The sequence below is a fragment of the Sus scrofa genome, unplaced genomic scaffold (genome assembly GCF_000003025.6).
Source record: "Sus scrofa isolate TJ Tabasco breed Duroc unplaced genomic scaffold, Sscrofa11.1 Contig26, whole genome shotgun sequence".
Classification (NCBI taxonomy): Eukaryota; Metazoa; Chordata; class Mammalia; order Artiodactyla; family Suidae; genus Sus; species Sus scrofa.
This window is the reverse complement of record NW_018085136.1, coordinates 168,890-175,992: the sequence shown is the minus strand read 5'-3', so window position 1 is coordinate 175,992 and position 7,103 is coordinate 168,890. Positions and strand designations below refer to the sequence as shown.

General features: G+C 39.7%; 1 pseudogene; it reads right to left on the bottom strand.

The window, feature by feature from the left end:
- Nucleotides 1-4,349: 4,349 nt before the first annotated feature.
- LOC100514596 lies at nucleotides 4,350-6,246 on the bottom strand (annotated as a pseudogene).
- Between the last annotated feature and the right edge of the window lie 857 nt (nucleotides 6,247-7,103).

Sequence of the window (7,103 nt, the reverse complement as noted above, 5' to 3'; positions counted from 1 at the left end):
AAATTAAAAATTTAATTTTGTTAGTAATAGATAAGATGAGAAAATTTTATAACAGGGTGATGCAAGAGAGTGGTACTGTGCATATAGATTTGTGTAGTTTTTAAAGGTCAACTAGAATTTCACTTTGGTCTGGGTTTAAATAATCAAATTATATCCTTTCCTTTTTAAAAATAAGAAGGTTTTTTAAAAACACACTTTTGAAATGGAGAAAATATCTCTCCCACTAAAGTAAAAATAGTTCCTTGGTGGTGAACTTTTATTTTGTTTTGTTTTGTTGTCTTTTTAGGGTCACTCCCACAGCCTATGTAGGTTCCTAGGCCAGGGATGTCTCTTGGCCCACACAACAGTCACAACCACACCATATCCAAGCTCCTCTGTGACTTAGACCACAGCTCATGGCAATGCCAGATCCTTAACCCACTGAGAGAGGCCAGAGATCAAACATGCATCCTCATGGATGCAGGTCAAATTCATTTCTTCTGAGACACGATGGGAACTCTGTGAACTTTTTAAAATTGTTTTTATATATAATGCACAGATATATACAAAGCATGAAAAAAGGTAGCATATTTGTGGTGTTATTTTACTTTATTTTCTTTCATTTGGATAGTCTATTATTTTTTTATTTTTTAAAGTTTTATTTAAGTATAATTGATTTATATTTTTGTGACAATTTCTGATGTACAACAAATGATTCAGTTATACATGAATCAGTTATACACATGCATTATTTTTCAGATTCTCATCCCAAACAGATTATCACAGAATATTGGATAGAGTTCCTTCTGCTAGACAGCCAGATCCATGTTGACCAAAATTTCACACACTGTAGTGTATGTATGCCAATCCCAAGTCTCCAATTCATCCCTCCTCCTCATCCCTTCCCCTTTGATAACCATAAGTTTGTTTCCAAATTCTGTGAGTCTGTTCCCACTTTACAAATGTATTCATTTGTATAATTTACATAGGTGCCATGTATAAGTGATATCATATTATGTTTGTCTTTCACTAACTTCATTTAGTATGATAATCTCTGGGTATATCCATGTTGCTGCAATGACATTATTTCATTATTTTTTTCTGAGTAATATTCCATTGTATATATGTACCACATTTTCTTTATCCACTCCTTTGTCAATGGACATTTAGGTTATGTCATATCTTGGCTACGGTAAACAGTGCTGCAATGAATATTGGGGGGCATGTATGTGTCTGAATTATGGTTTCCTCTGGATAGATGCCCAGGAGTGGATGCTGGATCATTTAGTATTTTTATTTTTAGTTTCTTGAGGAATCTCCATACTGTTTTCCATAGTGGTTGTAATAATTTACATTCCTACCAAAAGTTTAAAAGCATTCCCATTTCTTAGCACCCTCTCCAGTATTTATTGTTTCTAGACTTTTTGATGATGGTCATTCTGACTGGTATAAAGTGGTACCTCATAGTAGTTTTGATTTGCATTTTTCTAATAATTAGCATCTTTTCATCTTTTTTTTGTATGTCTTCTTTGGAGAAATGTATATTTAGACCTTCTGTTCATTTTTTTGATTGGGTTTTTTGATATTGAACTGTATAAATTGTTTGAATGTTTTGGAGATAACCCCTTGTCAGTTTCTTCTTTTGCAAATATTCTATCCCATTTTATGGGTTTTCCTTTCATTTTCTTTATGGATTCTTTTTTTGTGCAAATTATTTCAGGTTTAATGAGGTCCCATTGATTTATCTTTGTTTTTTATTCTTATTACTCTAGAAGGTGTACCTGAGAAGATATGGCTGTGTTTTTTATCAGAGAGTGTTCCACCTATGTTTCCTTCTGTTTTATTGTATCCACTATTATATTTAGGCCTTAAATGCATTTTGAGTTTATTTTTGTGTATGGTGTTAGAGAGTGTTCTAATTTCATTGTTTTTTATGTATCTATCTAGTTTTCTCAAGACCACTTATTGAAAATAGCTTCTTCTCTCCATCATATATTGCTGCCTTCTTTGTCATAGATTAGTTGACCATAAGTGTGTGGGTATATGTCTGGGGTTTCTATCCTGTTCCATTGATGTACATATCAGTTTTTGTGCCAGGACCAAATTGCTTTCATGACTCTAACTTTTTAGTATAGTCTTAGGTCAGGAAGGCTGATTCCTACAGCTCCATTTTTCTTTCTCAGGATTGCTTTCACTATTGTTTTGTGTTTCCATAAAAATTTTAAAAAATTCTAATTCTGTGGTAAATGCCATTGGTAAATTGATAGGGATTGCAGTGAATCTGTTGATTTCCTTGAGTAGTATAGGCATTTTTAAAACATTGACTTTTACAGTCAAGGCTCATGGTATATCATTCTATTTGTTTTTATTATCTGTGATTTCTTTTTTTAGTATTGTATTGTTTTCAGAGTACAGATCTTTTTTTTTCTTTGTAAGTTTATTACTAGGTATTTTATTCTTTTTGGTGAAATGGTAAATAGGATTTATTCCTTAATTTCTCTTTCTGATCTTTCTCTGTTAATACATAGAATGCAATCAATTTCTGTACATTAAGATTTCATTCTCCAACTATACTGAATTCATTGATGCATCTTTAGTATTTTCTATGTATAATGTAATATCATGTTATCTGAAAACAGTGATAGTTTTACTTTTTCCTTTCCAATTTGGATTCATTTTATTAATTTTTCTTGTATGATTGCCATGGACTTCCAAAACAATGTTGAATACAAGTGGCGAGAGTGGACATTCTTATCTCATTCCTGATCTTCTAGAGGGAATTCTTTCAGCTTTTCACCATTGACAATGATGTTAGCTGTGGGCTTGTCATATATGTCCTATAATATGTAGAGGTAGGTTCGCTTTGTCCAATCTCTGGAGTATGTTTATTAGAAAAAAATATATTTTGTCAAAAGCTTTTTCTGCATCTATTGAGGTGATCATATGTTTTTTTATTATTCAATTTGTTAATGATGCTGTATCACATTTATTTGTGAATATTGGAACATTTTTGCAACCGTTGGATAAATACCACTCAAAATATGATCTTTTTCATATATTGTTGGATTCTGTATTCTAGTATTTTTTTGAGGATTTTTGCATCTACATTTATCAGTCATATTGACCTCTAATTTTCTTTTTCTTTTTCTTTTTTTGCAGTATCTTTGTCTGGTTTTTGTATCAGGGTGATTTGGGGAGTCTTCCTTTCTCTGCAAATTTTTGTAAGAGTTTCAGAAGAGTATGCATTAACTCTAAATTTTTGGTGGAATTTGCCTGTGAAGCCATCATGTCCTGCACTTTTGTTTGTTGGACTTTAAATCACCATTTCAATTTAAGTACTTGTGATGTGTCCATTCAGCTTTTCTATTTCTTCTGGTTCCATCTTGGAAGATTGTACCTTTCCATTTCTTCTACATGGTCCATTTTATTGGCAGCTAGTTTCTTATAATAGCCTCTTATGATACTTTACATTTCTGTGATGTCCATTTTAACTTCTCCTTTATCATTTCTAATTTTATTGATTTAAGCCCTCACCTTCATTTTTCTTCTTGAGGAGTCTGGCTAAGTGTTTATCAGTTTTGTTGACCTTTTCAAAGAACCATCTTTTTTGATTCATTAATCTTTTATATTGTTTTATCCATTTCTATGTCATTTATTTCTGCTCTGATATTTATAATTCATTCCTTTCTACTCACTTTGAGTTTGTTTATTCTTCTTTCTCTAGTTGCTTTAGATTTAAAGCTAGATTGTTTATTTGATATTTTGCTTGTTTCCTGAGGTAGGCTTTCATTGCTATAAACTTCCCTCTTAGGACTGCTTTTGGTGCTGCATATAGATTTGGATCATTGTGCCTTCATTTTCATTTGTCTCTATGCATATTTTTTATTTCCTCTTTTATTCCTTCAGTGATCCATTGTATATTGTGTAGCATATTGTATAGTTTCCATGTTTTTATGTATTTTTGCATTTTTTCCTGTTGGTTGTTTCTAGTCTGATAATTTAGGTGTAGGGAAAGATGTTTGATATTATTGCAATTTTTTCTCTCTTTTTTTTTGTAGATGTGTGGCAGCCATGACATAATCAATGGCCTGCCATTGATTTTTATTACTCTGCCACACTAAATACACTAAGACTCATCATACTTTTAGAAGACAAAAACAGCATCAGAATGTATAAAAGCTTAAAGCATTGTCCCCATATATTTTATAAAAACAAAACATAAAACTTTCTTATATTGAAATAAGTGCTGAACAGATACAAATGAGTCAAGTTATTGAGCAAATAAAAACAGGTCTGAGCTACCGTTATTCAACCCAGCAAGGTGCAGCAACATCGTATCTTGCAGAATTACCAGCACAGGGGGACTCAGCTCAGCTAACACGTTTTGGCAACATTGTCCTCTGCTGAGTATTCCCAATAGCATATGTCATCTGTGCCATATTAGTCCTCAGTTTGGAAGCTAAGCTTGAAGGTGAAGGTAACTTGGAAATTGATATGATAGCACCAAAATTGATCCTTTTCACTGATGCCTTCTCCCCCATTGGAGGCTTTGGCAGCCACCTCCTCAGCCAGGGGTTCCAAAAGGCCAAGGGTCATTCAAACTGAAGGATCTCATTCTAAACATTGTTTTTAGAAATCAAGGAACAGGGGGTCATCACACCCCTTCAGTGCATTCCCCCACTCTCTGCTCTCTGGTGGGCCCCTCAGTTCTCCCTTTGGGAATGGCCTCCATTGAGAACCACAGAGGAATCTGAGAGAGGCATGGCAGTGCAGTAACAGGGATAAACCTTGGAGCGCTCAAATTTTTGGCTCATTTGGGGGCATCCAGAAGTTTCTGGGAAGGCATGCTCAGCAGTTCAATCATACAGGGCAGCTGGTTCTCTTCATCCTTCCCAGGCAAGAGGAAGTAACCAGGCAGGAGCTCCACTAGGGTCCACACATCAGTGGACATGCCATATCTGGTGCCAAGAATCACTTCTGGGCCTGGTAAAAATGGGACTGGATGCATGTATAGAACCACTGATGCGTGCAACATTTGGAGCTAAAATCAATCACTTTAATCCCATTTCTATCCTGCTGCTTTAATAAAATGTTCTCAGGCTTCATATCAGAGTGAATTATCCTGTTTTCATGCAGAGGGTCCAGGCACTACAGGATGGAGTTGGCGAACTTGAGAACCAAAGATAGTCTGAAGCCCTGGGACATTTTTTTTTGTCTTTTTGCCATTTCTTGGGCTGCTCCCACAGCATATGGAGTTTACCAGGCTAGGGGTCTAATCGGAGCTGTAGCTGCCAGCCTATGCCAGAGCCACAGCATCACAGGACACAGGACCCAAGCTGCATCTGCGACCTGCACCACAGCTCATGGCAATGCCAGAATATTAACCCACTGAGCAAGGCCAGGGATTGAACCCACAACCTCATGGTTTCTAGTTGGATTTTGTAACCACTGTGCCACGACAGGAACTCCAGGAACATGTTTTTCTTGATGAGTTCATAGAGTTTCATGCTCAGCAGCTCGAAGGTCATGCTCATGTGGTTGCAGAAGGTGAAGTTCTCCAGCATGTGGCTGATGTTTGTGGTGCTGTCCTTGTCCTGGTTCTGAAGCTGCTACAGGACACAGATCTCCTGTCCGATGGAAGAATTTCTCCTTCCATACCATCTTCAGGGCCAAGTGCTGGTGAACTTTGTGGTCCTAAACTTTGACCAGTGGCCCAAATCTCCCCTTCCCAATGTCCTTGAGGACCTCATACCTGTAAGCCACATGATCATGGGTACAATCCCTTGTCATCGTTGTAGCCACATTTGTTGGGCCTGCCTGTTATGCTTGGCACTTCTTTGCATTGGGAACCAAGAAACATATTTCAGGGTAGCTGAAAATCTCATGGTTTTCAAAGCTGCTTAGTTTTTGCACGTATTGCTTCATTGCTTGGTCTGATGTCATGGAGTGGCTTTCACCTTCCCCATGCTTTGCAGAGACTTCAAAGCGGTCAAGCTCCCCTGCTGTCTGTGGATGCTCTCTTAGCTGCCACTCTGGTCCCACCAGCAACCCCACTTTGCCCACTGTTGTAAGCCCATTTGGTTGTATTGTGAGCACTGTCCACTTGTTGTTAACCTCAAACAGCTGCTGAACCTGGATCTGTCCATGGTTGTGGCTGCTGAAGTGCAGGTGATCATTCATTGTGTGCTTAACACCACCAATGGTGTGGGCTGCAGAAACAGCTCCACTGGCCAGCAAAGGCTATAGGGCCGTTGGGGAGAGCGGGACAGTCCCACTCTGCTCTGATCTCCCCCTGTCCCCACCCTCCCCCACCCCCTGGCCCTTGGGAAGCCTAAAACTGCTAAACTGTGCTGTCCCCTCTCTGGCCTGGCACTCACCTGCCAGAAAAGACAAAAGATGGTTAAGGGGGAGAAAGTCACCGGGACTGGACCCTATTTCCCCACCCCACCCCTCTGGTAACACACTCCTTCTCCCACCCTCAGAGCCAGCTCAGGGAGCTATAGGAGGCTGGGGACTCTGATCCCAGCAAGTCCCCACAGGCAGGGCTCTCCAGGCTCTGGTGGCTGCAAAGTTAAGTCAGGCCAAGGCACACAAGTGATTTCTTGACTACACAGGAGAGCTGGGAAGGGGCAAAGTCTGAGGCACACATTGCTGGAAGCTGCAGGCTATAGGGCTGGACCACTTTCCTGGTCACCACCCTCTCCCTGAGCCCTGGGTCGGGGATGTGAGGGACATCCCCTTCCAGTCCACTCAGAGGAGACTCGGCCTGTGCAACAATGAACCAAGCCAAGACTAGGGCTAGCAGTCTGCCCCAGCATCCCTGCAGCCACCTCAAGGAGGCATGGATTTGTTCCAGTCTGGTTGGCAGCAGGCACCCATGCCAGGAGGGCTAGCCTCTAGGCCAGTTGCAGGCAGCTGGAGCTGTGCCCCCTCCTTACTGGGTGTGTGGGTAGCAGGAGTGGTGGCTGAGGGTTTCCCATTTAACATGGCTGCTGGAGAGGAAAATGTATCTCAGGGCTGTGGTCTCCACTGTGGCCTGTCACGGTGTTGCTCCTCTGCAGCAGCCACCCTACCGCTGCTCCCAGTCGCTCCTTTTGTGGGTATCTGGCACCTCCATGCTGCTT